Source organism: Artibeus jamaicensis, unplaced genomic scaffold (genome assembly GCF_021234435.1).
Source record: "Artibeus jamaicensis isolate MK-2021 breed Jamaican fruit bat unplaced genomic scaffold, CSHL_Jam_final contig_471, whole genome shotgun sequence".
In the NCBI taxonomy this organism is placed as follows: Eukaryota; Metazoa; Chordata; class Mammalia; order Chiroptera; family Phyllostomidae; genus Artibeus; species Artibeus jamaicensis.
In genome coordinates, this window is record NW_026521850.1 from 7,409,077 (window position 1) to 7,426,692 (window position 17,616).

Below are 17,616 nucleotides of genomic sequence, written 5' to 3' on the forward strand. Positions count from 1 at the left end.
TCAGCCCTGTCCCTGCACGATCGCGGCAGCCTGGAACCCTTCCCCGATGCTCTGTCCTCACTGCCGGTTCCCTGCCTCAGTTTCCCACCCAGGCCCAGGCTCTGCCGTGCAAGGTTGGGAGTGCCGCTCGGGTGGGGCCCAGCCTCCCTGTCCTCACTACCACGTGAACGAGGCTGCTTTTCCCAGCCCTGATCCCGCCACCCCCCACCTCCAAAATCTCCCCTCCCTTCCTGTCCTGTGACCCGCATCCTGCCCAGCTCCCTTGGGGCTTCTGCTCTCTGGGGGGCCATTCGCAGCCCCACCGCGTCCTCCCAGGGTCGGTGGCTCTGAGCGGTCACTGAGGCTGCTGCCCGGGCTCAGCACAAGGAATGGAGGGAACCTGGTTGAAGTCTATCTTCCTTGAACATGCTCACTTGACAGAAATCCACACGTCCCTTCAGAACCCTGGTCTCCACAGAGAGAGGCTTCTGGAGCCGAAACATCTTCGGTCTGACCTTGCTGCAGCCAGAGAGAAGCCCCGTCTGACCAGCCCCAGACAGGTCACCTGCTCGTGTCTGCATCTGGTCCACATTAATGGCCACACAGCAGCCGGAAATTAATGATGTGGAGACCCGAAGACCTCTCCCATTAGCCAGCCTTGATGGCGGCCTGGCTGGTGGGCAGGCCTGTCTTCCCCCTTCCCTTCCCAGCTGAGTCAGCTAGGTCTGGAGCCCTGCTTTGTGTGGGGTCAGTCATAATCCCATCAACAAGACTGCCGGGAACGGAGCAGAGAGCAGCGTCTGCCCAGGGTTCCTGAGGCTCTGATCCCCGGTGCCTGGCACGTGGTGAGCCCTCAGGAAATGCTGGCGGTTTTCAGCAATTCTGCGTGTGCCGTGGGCACTGGCTAAGGGTGGGGCCTAGGCTGGGGGGGGGGCGTGGATCGGCGCAGCCTGTCTTCAGCTGTGGCACCTTTGCACCCCTTCTGATGTCTCTGGGTTCCCTCTGCAGAGTGGCCATGCTGTTCAGAGCTGAAAAGTTGAAAATGAGGCGACACGGGTGAGATGCCTCGCTCAAAGTGAGCTCTACAAATGCCAACTGCATTTATTTTGAGTAAGCCGGTCTTGCAGGCATTGTTTATTTTTATTAATTATAGAACTCTGTACACTCGGGGTAGGGATGTCTCACCATCTTCGGGTTTATGTTCCCACAGCCCACGTTCATGTCTCACCAGCCCACCGCCAAGCAGGTCCTTAGGGCTCGGGGTTGGTCAGGGGAGAGGCTGCCTCAGTCTAGCAAGGTCAGCACAAGTCCCCCGTGTGCCCGTGTCTCAGTTTAGCCAACTGGTGCACAGCTGTGGCTTCGGGTCTGCAGGGACGTCTCCACAGCCCTGTGCTCCTGTGCGTGCGGGCGTCCCTGTGTGTGTTAGTCTGCTTGAGCTGACATAAAATTCACGGATGGAGGGGCCTGAACAGTCCATTTATTTTCTTGTCATTCTGGAGGCTGCGGTTCATGATCCAGGAGCTGGAAAATCCAGTTTCCGGTGGGGACACTCTTCCTGACTTGTAGGTGACCACCTTCCCACTGAGGCCTCAGGAGGCCTCCCCTCTGCACACGCGGGGGCGGGGGAGGGAAAGAGGGAGGGAGGAGGGGACGAGAGAGATCAATCTTTGGTGTCTCCTCCTTCTCTTATAAAGGCACCAGTCCTGTTAGATTAGGGCTGGTGACCTCCTCCATCCGGTATCCACCCTATGACCTCATTTAACCCTGTTATCTCCCTAAAGGTCCTGTCTCCAAATACAGTTGACCCTTGGCCAGCATGGTTTCAACTGCATGAATCCACTTATACCTGGATTTTTTCCCACAAACACCTGTACTGTTTTTGAGCCTCATTTGGGCATCTGCAGATGTGGAGGGGCAGCTATACGCACTGGCTCACACCTTGTTATGCAGGTAAGTTGAGCATCTGTGGGCTTTGGTATTTGCAGGGGGTCCTGGAACCAGCCCCTGTGGATTCCGTGTGTTTGGGGGGGAACAAAAAGTTATATGCAGACTTTCTACTGTGGGGGGCTTGTCACCCCAGCCTCCTCATTGTTCAAAGGCCAGCTGTATAGCCCCACTGGGGGTTAGGATTTTATATACGAACTTGGAATGAATAGGGCACAATTCAGTGTGTAGGAATGCAGGGCACACGTGTGTGTGTGTGTGTGTGTGTGTTTGCTCGTTCTCCTGGGAATGTATATGTGCCTGTCCTGCATTCATGCCCATGTATCTGTCTGCACACCTGTTTTTGTGACTGTTCGTGCAGCTGGGTCAGGGGCCGGGGGGTGAGGAGCCACACCTGCCAATCACCCCCTCCCACCTGAGGCCGGGGCACCAACGGAATCCAGCGTGGGCTCCTCTCTGCCGATCAAGATCTATAAATAAAGTTGTCTCCCTGGCATGTTCCACACCACATGCGGCTCTTTAATAAAATTGGCTGAGATTTGTGGATAAGCCTGAAGCAAAGTCAATGCTCGGTGTCAATCCCACGCTAAGAGGGGCCTTCAGGGGTCAAGCTGCTTCCCGTGTATGATTCCATATCAAAGATATGTCAGCCCGGCGCTAACCAGCTCCTGGCGTGCGGGGAGCCTCCGCGCTCCGACCAGGTTCACAGTCAGCCCCTGGGCTGGGTGCCAGTGTGGTCAGGGGGGAGGAGGGGCGGGGACACAGCCAGAGCCACTTCTCCATGGGACTCAGCTCCTCCTCAGAGGTTCTGGGGCTAACTCCATCATCCCTGACTGAGCAGCAGGAAGGAGGGCGGCGGCATCCGCTTCTCCCCAGATCCCTTCCAAACCTCCATATTCAGGTCTCTTTAAGGGGTGTGGCCATTGCCTTCCTAGGTCTCTGCTACTCCCCAGAGACTACAAAGAGCGGCTCCCAAAGCCCCACGCACGGTCTTCTGAGGGCGTGAGGGGTTCCCTGGCTCCCCCAGGCTCCCAGCCGAGGACCGGAGTCTGTGGGGGTTCTGTCCCCTCCCGGTCACTCAGGGAGGAAGAACATCTAACAGGCGTGCTGGCCACACTCGGTGAGGCAGAAAGAGGGGAAATCAAAAGAAGTTTGGTTTAATTAAGTATCAGGGAAGATTTATGCAACTTCCTCTCCTCGTCATGAATATTAATGAGGGCACCAGCAGCCGCTCTGCCAGCAACCAGGAGCCCCCTAGCTGAGGAGGGCAGGGCTGGGGGTGCGGAGGGAGCGGCTGCCCCTCCCCCACACGGGCAGACCGGGGGCTGAGACCCCTGCCAAGCCCTTGGCCACTTGGCCAGGAGGTCCAGGAGAGGGAGCTGGCCCCCTTCGGGCCCCCTGGTCAGGCTGGGGATTGCAGCAGGGCTCTCCCCAGCCGGCTTTGCCCTGCCCCCTCTTGTGGCTGATCAGCTCCTGTCAGAGTGTGACAGCGAGTGACAGGGTAGGAGTGTTTGGGGGGACCCAGGGGCAGCACTGCGGGGTCAGGGGGTCTGGGTGTGGAGTGGGGGGTAGTGTGTGTGAGTGTGAAAGCAACTGAGAGTGAGAAGGTGAAATGAGGACCCCTGCGAATGAGCTGCACCAGGATGGGGAGATGGGGGTGGGCACGGAGCCGGAAGGGAGGGGCCCGAGCAGGCTGTGACGCCAGGGAAGTTCCACAGAGGGCAAGTGTTAGTCGTCAGAGGACCGGAACCAACAGAGGGGCTCACACGGTCAGGGAGGCTGACAAGTCCAAGGTCTGCGAGGACACGCCGGAGACCCAGGAGAGCCGCTGGCGTGGCTCCAGCCTGAACGGCGGCAGGCTGAAGAGCCGACGTTTCGGGTTAGGTCTGATGTCCTGGCTCAGGTCAGGCAGGAGTCCCCCTTACTTGTGAGAAGGTTGGCCTTTTTTTGTTTTCTAGTCAAACCTTCAACTGATTGGACGAGGCTCACCTGCACTGGGAGGGCAATCTGCTTTACTTGGTCTACTCATTCAAATGTTACTTTCATCCAAAACACCCTCGCAGACACACCCAGAATAATGTTTGCTCAGCTATCAGGGCACCCCATGGCCCAGTCAAGTTGACACATAAAATGAGCCATCACAACAACCATGGCTCAAGCCAGCAGCAGAGCTCTGGGGACAGCTAGGCCACACCTGGTGTCCTGATGGGAGCAAGGCCTCTCGAGTGTGCACCCCAATACCCAGCACCCTTGGCCATTGGTTAAGGCGCTTTGGACTCTGTGCACAAAGCCAGGAGGGGGCGGCTGTCGGGAATGGATCTCTGGGGGCCAGTACCCTGGGAAGTGGTAAAGGGACCCAAGCAAGTCTGCTCAGTGTGGCCTGTCCCTAGGGGGGCATCAGGGCAGCTCAGAGGAACCAAGAACGAGGCTGAGAGGAACGAGAACCACAGCTCCCTTGACTCATCCAACAGATGCTGACACAGCACTGCTTCAAGCGAGACGTGAATCCTGAGCCCACTTCGTGGAGGTGCCCTGTGCGTGCGCTCTGGGGACGTGGTCCCGGCAACCCACAGGCAGAACTACCATCGTTATCACTGCTGCGGAGGAGCAGAGGGGTTTCCAAGCATGGGCGGGGGGCTGGGACCAGAGCCCAGGTCTGCCTGGCTCTGCAGCCCGCTGTCCTGGGCTTGGGCTGCACCTCAGCCCCCTTGGCTGAGGACCCTGTTTCCAGGGACCTCTGTGTCTGACTTGCCTCTCTCTCGCTATGTTGGCAGAAACAGGGAAAACCCAGCTTCCAGCCCTTTTCCCCTGGCTGCAGGGAGCTGGGGTGTTCGGTGGAGTTGAGGACACAGCCACCAAATCACTGACTCTACCCCCACATCCCAGGCCAAATCAATACCACCCTTTCTGTCACCGTGAACGCTGGTCAAGCTCAGACGGAAGCTTCTTCCGTGATGCCAAAGTCACTGGAGACTAATAATAATTACTCTCAAATATTTGAGGGCTCCCTAAACACCAAACACACTAAATGCATCCTTTCATTTCATTTTCGGAACAAGCCTTGAAAGGGCGAAGAAAATCATCCCCATTAGTGATGAGAAAGTCAAGGCTCAGAGATGGTACATGACTTGCCCAAGGTCACATGGACATAACTCATGGGTCAAATTAGAACTCTGGGGCCTGTGTCACCACATTTCTGTGCCAAAGCCCCAGAATGAAGGGTGGCCCCAGGCCAGCCTCAGCAGCGAACTCATTAGAAATGCAACTTGTCAGGTCCCTCCTCAAGCCTCCTGCATCCGAACTCAAGGGACCTGGGGAGGGGGGAGTGAGGGAGGGGTGTGTGTGTGGTGGGTCTGGTGTCCACTCGAGTTTGAGAACCACTGACCCAGGTCGAGCTAAGCTACCTGCTGGGCAGTGCCACCCAGGCTCACCCCACGACACGCAGGGACCCCCCTGGGGGAGGCTGCTGTCTCGGGGTCCTGCCCTTCTCTGTACGGAGGGGCACGGTGGGAAGGGAGCAGACCCGCACCCTCCACCAGATGGTGCCTTCTCCTAAGGTTTTCCCCGCTGCCACCCACCCCGTTCCCACTCAGCTTCTCTGCTGTCTGCTCTCCTTCCCAGGTCCACATTCGTGGGTTCTTTCCCAAGCAGGAAATAGCCTCGCCTCCCATCTTCCCTTCTTCTCAACAGCCAGAGACCACAGTGGCCTCGATTCTGAGTCCCCAGACACAGTGTGACCCTGGACTTAGGGCAGCCCTCACAGCTCCCTCTGATTCCCCTGCTCAGCTGGGTCCCAGCACAGGGGACTCTTCTGGGCCACCTTCCTCAGGCCGGTCCCAGAGCGAGCGGGGATCTGGGCTCTGAGCTCCCACCGCCTGCCCCCCAGCCTCTTCCCGGCATCAGACGTCAGCCAACCTCCAGCAGTGCACGGCAGCCTGAGGCACCCCTCTGTGTCTGTAAGCTCTGCTGTGTGACAAATAATCCCACATCGTAGTGACTAAACCACCACCCTTTGCTGCTGGACACTCATCTACAGGCGGCCAGGCTAGGCTAGGCTGGCTCCCTCCTGCATACCCATTGGAACTGCAGGCGGCCCGGGGGCCGACCCAGAGGGGGCCACATGGCCGGGACAGCTGGCTGTCAGGGGCTGTCCATGGTGCCTGGATGTCCAGAAGCCTGGGCTTTCCTCACAGACATGGCGTGGTTCCGAGAGGGGACACAGGACAGCGCGGAGCCCCTTAAGGCCCAAGCTGGGAACTGGCCCGGCTTGGTTTCCCCTGCATTCAGCTGGCCAAAGCAAGTCACAGGCCATCCTGGACTCCAAGAGCGGACCAACTGAGCCACCTCCTGATGGGGGGAGCTGCCCAGACACGTGACAAAGGGAGTGGACGTAGAGAGGGGTAAAGAATAGAATTGGGGGCATTTCTGTAAACCTGTTAAACCTCACCCTCTAAAGCTTTCAACTTTCTAGTCCCCACTCTGGCCTGAGAACCTCACCGCCCGGGTATCATTCCAACAGTGTCACCGTATTAGAAGCTTCACTTCTCTCTTCAGCCTCACCCCACGGCGGACTCCCCCTCACTGCCCCACCTCAGGGGCCGTCTTGGAGCTGCCATGTGGACGAGGGGGGTTTGGTAAATCCCTGTCCAGGTCCAGTGTTGGGCTCAGCCGGGATGGGAAAGACAACCTCTCTTCCCTACAGCCCCAACCTACAATGTTTAGGCAACTTCCCAAGCTCCAGACCCACTTGGTCTTTGGACCTGGGGTGGGTGAGAGACCCCTGCTGAGTCACCTGCTGAAGGTGCCCCTGCCTCGCCCCACCAGGGACAACATGGGGTGTGCACCTGACCCCAACACTTACCAGTGTGCCGGGGGGGCAGCGGACGGGCCGCCCAGAACCTGTGCCTGGGAAGCAAGGAGGCCAGGCTGTTCAGGGGCCGGGCGCCAAGCCCCAGGCCTCGCTGGCACAAATGCAACGATAAAATGATGACAAATGTCAAGGCAGCAGGGTCTTCTTAGCCGTGGATTCAAGAAGTGGTCTGCCTTGACCAGGCATTTCTCCTTTTGGGACTATTTCTGGGGCGGGGGGGGGGGGAGAAGGGAGAGAAGCCACAGATAAACAGGGAACTCCTTCCCGATGTAACTATTATGCATGTAAAGATTTCTGGGGGAAAAGTTGTAATTTAATTGGTAAGTAATGAAATAATTTTACAACATTGCATTGTCTTAAACATGTGTGTGTTTAAGTAGATAACTGAAAGAGAATGGCAAATGAGCATCATCTGTCAGGAACAGATAATAAATACTCCCTTGGTCGCAACAGACAGCTTTAGGCTACGGCCCCACACCTTCTGGGAGGATTTTCTATTGCTTGTGCTTGAGGGCCACGTGGATAGAAACACACACCTGGTGTTTCGTGAGCCAGGCAGACCAGGTCCAAGGTCCTGCTCGCCTCTCAGAACCTCTCTGTTTGCATCCATTAAGTGAAGTACTTTGCCTTCAAACCACGAGACTGTAAAGTGAGTTTGTGACGGGGTTGCGTGTCCAGCCCTCTCTGTCTCCTCGGTGCCTTTTGCAGGGCCAGGCACACAGCAGACGCTCAGTAAATAGCAGTGAATAAAAGTAAGTTGACTTTTGGCTATTTCTGTAGAATCAATTCCTAAAAGTGAAATTTCTAGGTCAAAGATTATGCACTTTTGAAAAAAGCATTTTTTGGAGTTTTAGGCTCACAGCAAAACTGAGAGGAAGGGGCAGAGGTTCCCCACGTACCCCTGGCGCCCACGCATTAGCGACGCCCCCACCAGAGCAGGGCATTCATTACCACTGACGAACCTGCCCTGACACATCCCGATCACCCGACGTCCACGGTTGACTTTGAGGCAGCACCAGGGACAACCCTCGGGGTGACGCGTCCTCCAGGCTGGCACAGATGTGTGCCGCTGTGTGCACATCACTGTGGTATCACACGAGTGTCCTCCCTGCCCGGAAACCTCTGTGCTCTGCCTGTGCATCCATTCCCCCAACTCCAACCCCTGGCAACCGCCGAGGGTTTTACTGGCTGTCTTTTCCGGAGTGCCTGTTGCTGGAGCCATACAGCACGTAGCCTTTTCAGATCGGCTTCTTTCACGTGGGAACATGTGTTTAATTTCCTTCCACGTCTTTTCACGGCCTGCTACCTCACTCCTCTCCAGTGCTGAATAACATTCCACCATCCAGATGCATCACATTTACTTATCCTCTCACCGACAGGAAGGCACCTTGCTTGTCTCCAGGGTCAGCGGGGATGAGCACAGTGGCTGTAAACATCTGGGTGCAAGTTCTTGTGTGGACATAAGTCTTCGGCCTCTTTGGGTAAAGACCCAGGGGTGCGACTGCTGGGCCGTAAGGTCAGCGTATGTTTAGTTTTGGAAGAAACGTCCACATTGCCTCCCACACTGGCTGTCCGTTCTGCATTCCCACCACCAGTTAATGAGAGACACTCGTATCCTCGTCAGCACTTGGTGCTGTCAGTGTTACGGATTTTGGCCCTTCACCGTTGCTTCAGTTTGCAACTCCCTGGTGATGTAAAACGTGCAGCAGCTCCGTACAGTTTTACCTTGGAAGGATTTTGCCAAATGACTCCCCACAGATATTAGGCACTTACCCATTTTCTCATGAGTTTGATGTTTGACAACCACTCTATGAAAAAGGGTAGTTTGCCATAGATTTCATCTTCGTTCATATGAGTTGGATTGAGCAGCTTTTCCTCTATATTTGTCTTTTTAGAAAACTGCCTCTTGAAGTCCTTTGCCCTCTGATCTTTTAGTGAGTCACTGAGTCTTTAAAACTTACTTGAAGACGCTCTTTACACTACAGAAACTACTCGTGGATTGACCTGCATGTTACAAATGCTTCTCCTACTGTGTTGTCTTCTCACGCTGTATTTTTGTACATAAACTTTTTTTCTATGACAAACTTCTATATGGTTTCCAGATTTCGTGTCTTATTTAGAAACCTCTCTCATGGTAAGATTGTTACTTTTTAACCTCTATTTTAGGATATCTTTTATGTTTTCAACTATTTATATTTAAATGTTTGCGCTACATGGGCTGTGTTTTGATAGAAGGAGGTAGGGATAGAGTTAGCATTTTTCCAGATGTTTGCCCAGTTGTTCCAATACCATTTATTAAACAACCCACTCTTCCCCTTTGATAAGAAATGTTGCCTGTGTCCTATGGCAAACCCTCATTTCTCACTGGGTAAATGTCCAGACTCGGTTTGGTCACTTAGCCAGTTTTTCCATCCCTGCATCATGACCATTGTCACTGTGCCCTAAGAGCAGATGGAAAGCCAAACACACTAAAAACTCAACAGGTTACCTGGATGGTAGGAGGCCAGGATACAGTATGAGAGGGAGGGGGAGGGGGAGGGGGGAGGGGGAGAGAGCGGGAGATGCAACTACAGGGGGGGAATAAAACCCACCGACACAGGAGCCAGTGCTGGGAGGGAAAACCTGACCTGTACCTGCCAAAGTGCCCCAGGCACCATGTGGACAAGACCGAGACTCCAAAACTCCAGGGGGACCCAGTTATGGGGTCCCCCATACTTTTGTCAACTCCAGGAGGAGAAAAAACCCTCACGCTTTCAGCGGAGGAAAGAGAAAAGGAATCATTTCTTTAAAAATATAGCCAAGTACTCAGGTCTTCCGAATAAGACTTGCCCTCGGGGAGACTCGGTTAACGGAGCCTGCCTGGTCTGGGGGCGGGGAATGCCCCACGGAGGCCCACTCTCGCCATCCCGTCCAATCTAAGCAGGGGGCAAAAACTGAGAAGTGCTGTGGAGTTCGAGGCTCAGTAACAGACCGAGACCTAGTCACAGGGCAATGGACTCCCTCCCCTCCCCCACAACTCACCCCTGCCTTCGAAAGGCCTGTTTAGAGCCGTTTCTTTCACTCAGCACCTCCTGTCTGGCTATTAAGAAAAAAAAAGTAAAAGACAGAAAACACAATTCGAAGAGACAGAACAAACCTCAGAACCAGACAGGGCGGGAATGTTGGGATTACCAGACCAGAAATTTAAAACAAATATAATTCTTATACTAAGAGTTTTAAATGGATAAAATCAACAGTCATGCAGCAACCATGGACAATGTAAGCAGAGCACTGAAAACCCTCGGAATCAAAGAAGATGCTAGAGCTCAAATACACTGTGAACAGAAATGAAGCATGCTTCGATGGGGTTAGCGGGGGACTTGACCCAGCTGAGGAAAGAATCTCTGAGCTCAAGGCTGTATCAGTAGAAATCTTCAAAACTGAAAAGCAAAGAAAATAAAGACTGAGAAAAAAAAAACAAAAGAGAATATCCATGGGATGAGAGCCAAGTACAAAAGGTACAACACACACATAATGGGACACCAGAAGGAAGAGAGAAAGAGAAAGAGAAAGAGAAGAAAAACACTTGAAACAATAATGACTGAGACCTCCCCCAAATTAATGTCAGGCACCAAAACACAGATCCAGGAAGCTCAGAGAACACCAAGCATGAGAAATGCCAAAAAATATTATACCTTGGCATATCATTTTCAAATTACAGAAACAAAACAAAACAAAACAAAACAAAGATATCCTGAAAGAAGCCAGAGGAACACAACAGCCTACTTAGCGGGGAACAAAAATAAGAATTACACCCGACTCCTCAGAAACCATGCCAGCAAAAAGATAGCACAGTGAGAGATCTAACATATTAAGAGAAAAAAATCACCAGCATAGAATTACATATCCTATGAAGTTATCCTTTCAAAGTGAAGGAGAAATAACCAGCTTCTCAAGACAACCGACCACGGAGAGAATCTGTTGCCAGTGACTTGTCTTGCAAGAAATGTTAGAAGAAGTTCTCTAGAGAAACGGAAAATGACATCTGCCAGAAAAGGTGGGGCGTTGCCTAGTGCGTCAGTCAGCGATTGCCGCAATCAAGCCCCCTAACGCGCTGTCCCCAAACCACAGCCATTCGCCCCTGCTTCCGCATCTGCAGGTCACCCAGGCATCGGGAAGTCTCACCGGGGTTTGGCTGGACTTGGGGTTCTCTGTGTCTCTCCCCTTCTGGACCAGCAGCCTGACCCAGGCGTGTTTTCCTCACAGCGGTGGCGGAATGGCAAGCACATTTCAAACTTCTGCTGTTAAAACGTCCACTTGCATTCCATCGGCCAAAGTAAATCACGTGAATGAACCCAATGCCCCGGGCAGGACATATGCTCTGCGCACTAAAAACAAATCTGCAGGCACAGATTTGAGTCCGTAATTCAATCTAGTTTAATTTATCTTCCCTACTTCAGTCTATGGATCTGGTGGAAGCCAAAACCAACACTGAAGGGAGTTACCACAAAAAAGGATGCTACAGAGGATGCTATTTTAGTAGTTCAGATGTGAAAATCCTTTCAAGTTAGTAAATTAAAATCAACAACGACATCCCTAAAATCATCTTTCACAACCAAGTAGGATTTGTCCCAAAATTTTACGGATTACCTAAATGTAAGAAACCCAATAAAATAATACATACCATTAGAGGGACGAATTAAAAAAAAAAAAGATTCTCAATTGATGCAGAAAAGACATCGAATAAAACATGACAGTCATCACTAATTTTTATAAACTCTTCAAACACCAGGGATAGGAGACTACTCATTAGCATAATGAAGAATACTTCCGGTAAAACAGCGGTAGGGCTGCACCTTCTGTGGACACATTAGACACATTCCCTGGGAGATCAAGGGCACATGCGCACAACTGCTCCCATTTTCATTCAACATCCTCCTGCTCAGGGCAATAAAATACATCAGCAGAGATAATAGTTTAACTATTAGAAAGGAAAACATGAGATCACCCTTATTTACAGAGGATATAATTATATGTACCTAGGAGATATAAAAGTATCAGCTGAAAAACTCCTAGGATAAACAGTCAAATATAAAATAAATATTTGAAAATCAATAATTTTTCTATATACTAGCAATAACCAGTTAGAAGATATAATAGAAAATGGATTCTATTTACAATAGCAATAAAAACATAAAATTTTAGCAGTAACCGTAAAAAGGCTTGTGCGGGGACTGTACGTGGAGAATGCTACCGCCCTTCCCTGGGATACGGCGAGGATTCGAGTGGATGGACATGGGTGAGGTGGGCCGTGCTCACGAATGGGAAGAGGAAATGCGGTTACCGCATACTTCACAGGTTTAATACAGTTCCTTTCAAAAGGCAAAGTGGCTGGACCAAGTTGATGCTATAATTTTAGAGTTTATTGGAGGAAAAAATCTTTGGATACAGGTAAGATATTTGGGGGGGAAAAAGAGGCAACGAGGGGCACTAGCCCATCCGAACTCAGAACTTACTGCACGGGAGCGCAGTGACTTCAAAAGAGCACTGTTGTTACGGCGTTTGACAGGTGCCTCAGCCGAACATGATAAACCACTTGGAAACAGACTTCCGTGATAAGAACTTACATATAAGATGTTGCATTAGCATGTAAGTTCCATTGACACGTAAGATAAGTGGCATTTGGTGGCATATAACAGACACCTGATTCTTGGTGTTTAACCACCGCCTGAGAGCAGAGCTTCCCTCCAAAACGAGCTGGCCCGAGGTGGGCAGTTCAAGGGCGATGCCACCGCTTCGGGAGCAGAGCTTGGCCCTTCCTCCACCGCCACACGTGGTGTGTGTGTCCTTCATCCTGGGGCTGCAACATGGCCGCTCTGTCTTGGGATATGGCACCCACATTATAGACACAAAGGAGGGAGGAAAGGAGAACTCAGGGAAGAGACAAAGGAGGGAGGAAAGAAAGAAGGAGCAGAATCTATTATTGACGTGCCGCGCTGCCCCTAAAAGTCCCTAGCAGACATGCACTTATATCTCACTGACCAGAACTGAGTCACACTGCCACCCCCACTGTAAGGGAAACTGGGAGAAATACTTTATTTTATTTTAATCATTTCATTTTCAATTACAGTTTGCATTAAACACTATTTTGCAGGCATTTCAGGTGCACAGCACAGCGGATGGATATTCATACAGGTTGCAAAGTGTCCCCTCCATAATTCGAGTGCCCCCTGCCACCACAGACTGTCACCACGACACTGGTGACCATGTTCCCTGTCCTTTACCTTACATCCCCATGCCTGTTTTGTAACTGCCCATTAGCGCTTCCTAATCCCATCACCTTTTGTTACCCCAGCACCCGCCACCCTCCCCTCTGGCCTCCATCAGTCTGTTTTCTGTATCCGTGAATCTATTTTGCTCGTTGGTGTATTTTGTTCTTTAGATTTCACATACACAAATAAGTGATATCATATTGGGAGAAATAATTCTTAAAAAAAAAAACAGGTGGGCACAGTACTTTCCCAAACAAAATTAAGATTCTGTTGGTAAGAAAGACAAACTCTTACAGGTAAACAGCAAGGTACACCGCAGCAAACACCCCACTCGCTGGGAGGTGGACGGGCGCAAGGAGCAACTGTCTGAGAAGGTCGGAGGAATGGTCTAACATGTTTTTGTAAAAACTTAAAAAAAGCCAACAACTCAAGCTAAATTGTTATCAGATACCAATTACCCATATAATCTCCATAGTATTTGTATGTTGCAGACCCTGTCCAGCAGAGTCTGCCTGTTGTGGTTTACGACAAGAATCAATGCACAGGTGACAACAATCCTGTGTGGAAAAAGGGAACAGGCACGACCACTCTTCTCAAGGGGAGAGTGCCTATGGTGCCTCGGCCACTCCCTCAAGAGGGGAGCGCCCCGACCCTTGCCTAGACAGGCTTTTATTGTTTTCCTGGGGTCTTACATCATAGAAAGATTTATTATCTATCACATAGAATATTATTGTCTACATTCTAGGTACAATCAAGGAAATAAAAATAACATGCAAAGGGGAATGACGATGAGCTCATTAACTCTGTCCTTGGGAGAACTCATTCAGGCTTTGGAAGTTACCTTGAAGGTAGACAATACACATCTGTTGCTTTAGACCAGGGTGATGGAGTTTTAGCAAGAACAAGCCATAACAGTCTGTATGCATTTTCTAGGCCTGATTCCCACGGGAAAATTCAGTTTGAAGGTCTGGCTCCTGCCCACCACTTCACATCCTAGGTTTTCCATACAGAACCGAGTTACATTTGCCAGGCCAAGACAAACCGGTCCCCTACATTTGTAGAATTAAAAAATAAAACCGGAAAAACCTAGAAGAAGATACATGCAAAAGAGAGTATATTTTGTTTGATTGAAAGGAAAAGGACTTTTCATTATAAGCCAAGAAATCACAATCAAAGGACCATGTTGATAAATTTCACTAGAATCAAAAAATTCAATTACATAAGTTAGAATCCCCTGGGCAGAATCAAAGGGCAAACAGCAAACTAAGGAAAGAATTAGAAAGGGTTACTATTCTTATTATATGTTGATATGTATTCAATATCAGTAAGGAAAAAAATTAAGACCCCCAAGGCAAAAATGTTGGCCAAGGACCTGGGCTAGTAATTCACGAAAGACAGGACCCTTCCTGAAATCATGTGAAACACTGTGCTATTTTGAGTCATTTTTATAGAATATAGGTTTTAGAAACCAATGTAAATAAGACTTGTAGAAAACTTGGAAAATGCACAACAGTTTGGAGATGAAATCAAATGTCACAGCTGAGAGATGACGGCTTCTTGGTACGTATCGTTGTACCCTGGGTTTTGCCCCTCACGGATGTCTTCTAATGAGTTCGTTTTTTTCTGTTTCTTTTTGCTTATCTTTCTTTTTCTGACTGCCTCCCACTTCTTGGTAGCTTTGTCGGTTTTCCCCTGGCGGGGCACATGCCCCTCACAACTAGCCTTCCCCGGGGACCAGCAGGGGAACACTGGGCACTGAGTCGCCAGCCAGCAGGGCCCCTACGGGAAGTTCGATTTGGTTCTCACCTCCCTGCAAAGGAGGCCACACAGGTGGAGGAGCAGGTGACATTTGACAGGCACCTGCTGCCCTGACCACACCACCTAGCGTTTTTTGGTTTCACTTTCACATTTTCATTCATATGAATGGCTCATGGTGAAAGTAAAACCCTTAACAGTTTCACGCCTGCTGCACTTCTCCATACACGGCGATAATTATACATTTTGTGCCAAACACAAAAACCAACCGCCCAGTAGCACTAGAAAGTGAATAGCTTCAGATTTTTTCCCCCCAAATGGCAAGCTGATCGACCCAACAGCAATTGTTGAATAATTCTTGAACTATTTGGACCCATTCTAGATCTGTTCTGTCATTTTGTGAGTCTACTTATGCATCAGCACCAAACCGCTTCAATACTACAGAGGTACACATTTTTAATGTCTGGTAGGGTAAATATATCAGTTACACATTGCTGTGTAATAAACAAACCAAAACCTACAGGCTTCCAACGCCAACTTATTTGCTTGGGATATTAAAAGGAACAGGTATATTTTGCTGAACAGATTCTGAAACTGATCACTATCTTTACCCTACTCCCAAGCAACACAAAGACCCTAACGCATTATAACACAGATAACCCCTCCTGACTTGCATGCTATTTGTGTTCAGTATTTTCTTCTATCCCTTTGTAATCCTCCCACAGTGGGTATTATTCTTTTACTGTTTTATGTAAAATGTTTACTTAAATATATACCCACTGGTTTACCATTTTCTCTATACATCACTTCTACCTGCATCTCAAACTTCTTTTAGGGTATTTGTCTTCTTTTTTTCGAGAGCATTTTTAAGTCTTTACATAAGAGACTTAATATAAAGTCTCTGGGCTTTTATTTGCTTTAAAATGTCTTTATTTGATCATATGTCTTCAAATATTCTCTCTCCTTTCATTCTATTATCTCCTACAGATACTCCAAAGCAATGTCTTTTTAGACTTAATTTGGGATGTTAATTGAAGCTGATAAGCATTCAGGTGTCGTCAGCCTGGTCACCGTGAACGAGTGCCCATCTGCAGGGACTGGACTCGTTGGCTGGCTTTGTTGCAGAGGTCAGAGGTCCACCTCAGGGTTTCATGTTCCACCTGTGAATCTCACGTCCGATCCTCAGGCCTTCACTGCTGCTCTGGTGAGAATCGACGGAGGGGATGGGAGCCAAAGCACAGAGGCCACAGTTCCCCACCCTCAGTGTCAGTAGGACCCCCTGCTGGGTGAGCCGCAGGGGGAGGCGCTGGCAGGGGCTTGGAGGGCTCCCCTCCCTGTCGGTTGGGCCTCCATTATCTGCTTCCTATTCCTCCTACTCTAGCTGGACCGCAATGGCCCCTGGTCCCAGCCTGTTCCCAGGCGACCTCTGCCTTTGGTCTCTGGCATCACACCTCTTCCCTTAGTCCCTCCCACAGCAGCAACTTCTTGCTCTTCCCAATGTCTAGGCGACCTCATTGTCCTCCATGTGGCTTCTTAGCTCTTCTACCCCAGCAACCAATCCCTGTACTAAACTCCCTCTGGTTGACACACCCAGAGTGATTTCTTAATTCCTAGACCTCAAGAAGCATCATACTGAGGTTTGTGTTTTTACTTTTTTTAAAGTTCTTTCTCTGTGCCCCAGAGAACTTTAAAACACTGATATTACCTGGTCTTGCGTTTGAATGAACTCACCTTTGAAATTGCCTGGACCTCAGACTTTTCGAAGTGGGACACTGGAAGAATTTCTCAGTGTCTTCCACGGTTGTTGATCTCTATAGATTTTAGGTTGTTTTGGGAGCAGAAAAATAGATAGAATATCAGACCCTCCTTTAAAAGTTATGCTACACAGATACTATCTTTCTAAGGTAGACAATAAAAAATAGAGTGGTTATTTTGATTGGTTTTGTTTTAACGGTAGATTTGCCCACCTCCAGATTTGGCTTGAACCCAAAGGATCTTTCTGAGTGACTGGAGGGATGGACTGAAGGTTACACCCAGCACTAAAGACTCACTCAACCAGGAGTTGACTAAGCTAAGTGAAGACAGCCTGTGGACTTGCAGATGTGACCTTGTCGGCACTGAGATAAAGTTAGTATGAGAAAGTTTTCTTAACTTGCAAGATTCTTGACCTCTTCCTTCTCAAACATTTCCCCTCACACCTCCAACTGCTAAATGTCTTCCTCCAATTCCAGGAGTAACTGGTAAGAGAATCCTTCCTACTTCTGGCTTCACGTTTTTACACACACAAAGCACCGTGATCACTCTGACCAGTGCACAACCCCCTTCCGCGTTGTGAATAATGTATTCATGACTTCATTCAAAATTTACTGAGCACAGGCAGCGCCCAGCCAAGCCGCAGACCCTGGGGCCACAGAGAAAGCACCACAGACGCCGTCCCTGCCCCATGGAATCCACGCTCTGACAGGGAAAAGACAAGGCAACCTCGTTACTTGGAAGTTGAAGTCCTGGGTGCTGGGCTGGAAGAGCTGGTCAAGGAAGGCTTTCTTGAGAAAGTGACATTTTTGTAACTTAAGGGTGAGCAGGAGCTGACCAGCCTGCATTATGTGTATGAAGGTTATTTCAAGGAGAAAAAAAGAATAGGGTGAGGCAGGTGGGGTTAATTGGAACACTGGTTTTCTCTCTGCATGCCCTCTTTATTAAAAACATTTTTTAAATGAAAAACATCTTCTTCAGTGAAAAGACCAGGAAGGAAAGAAGGGAGGGAAGAGGGAGAAAGAGAAGAGAAGAGAAGAGAAGAGAAGAGAAGAGAAGAGAAGA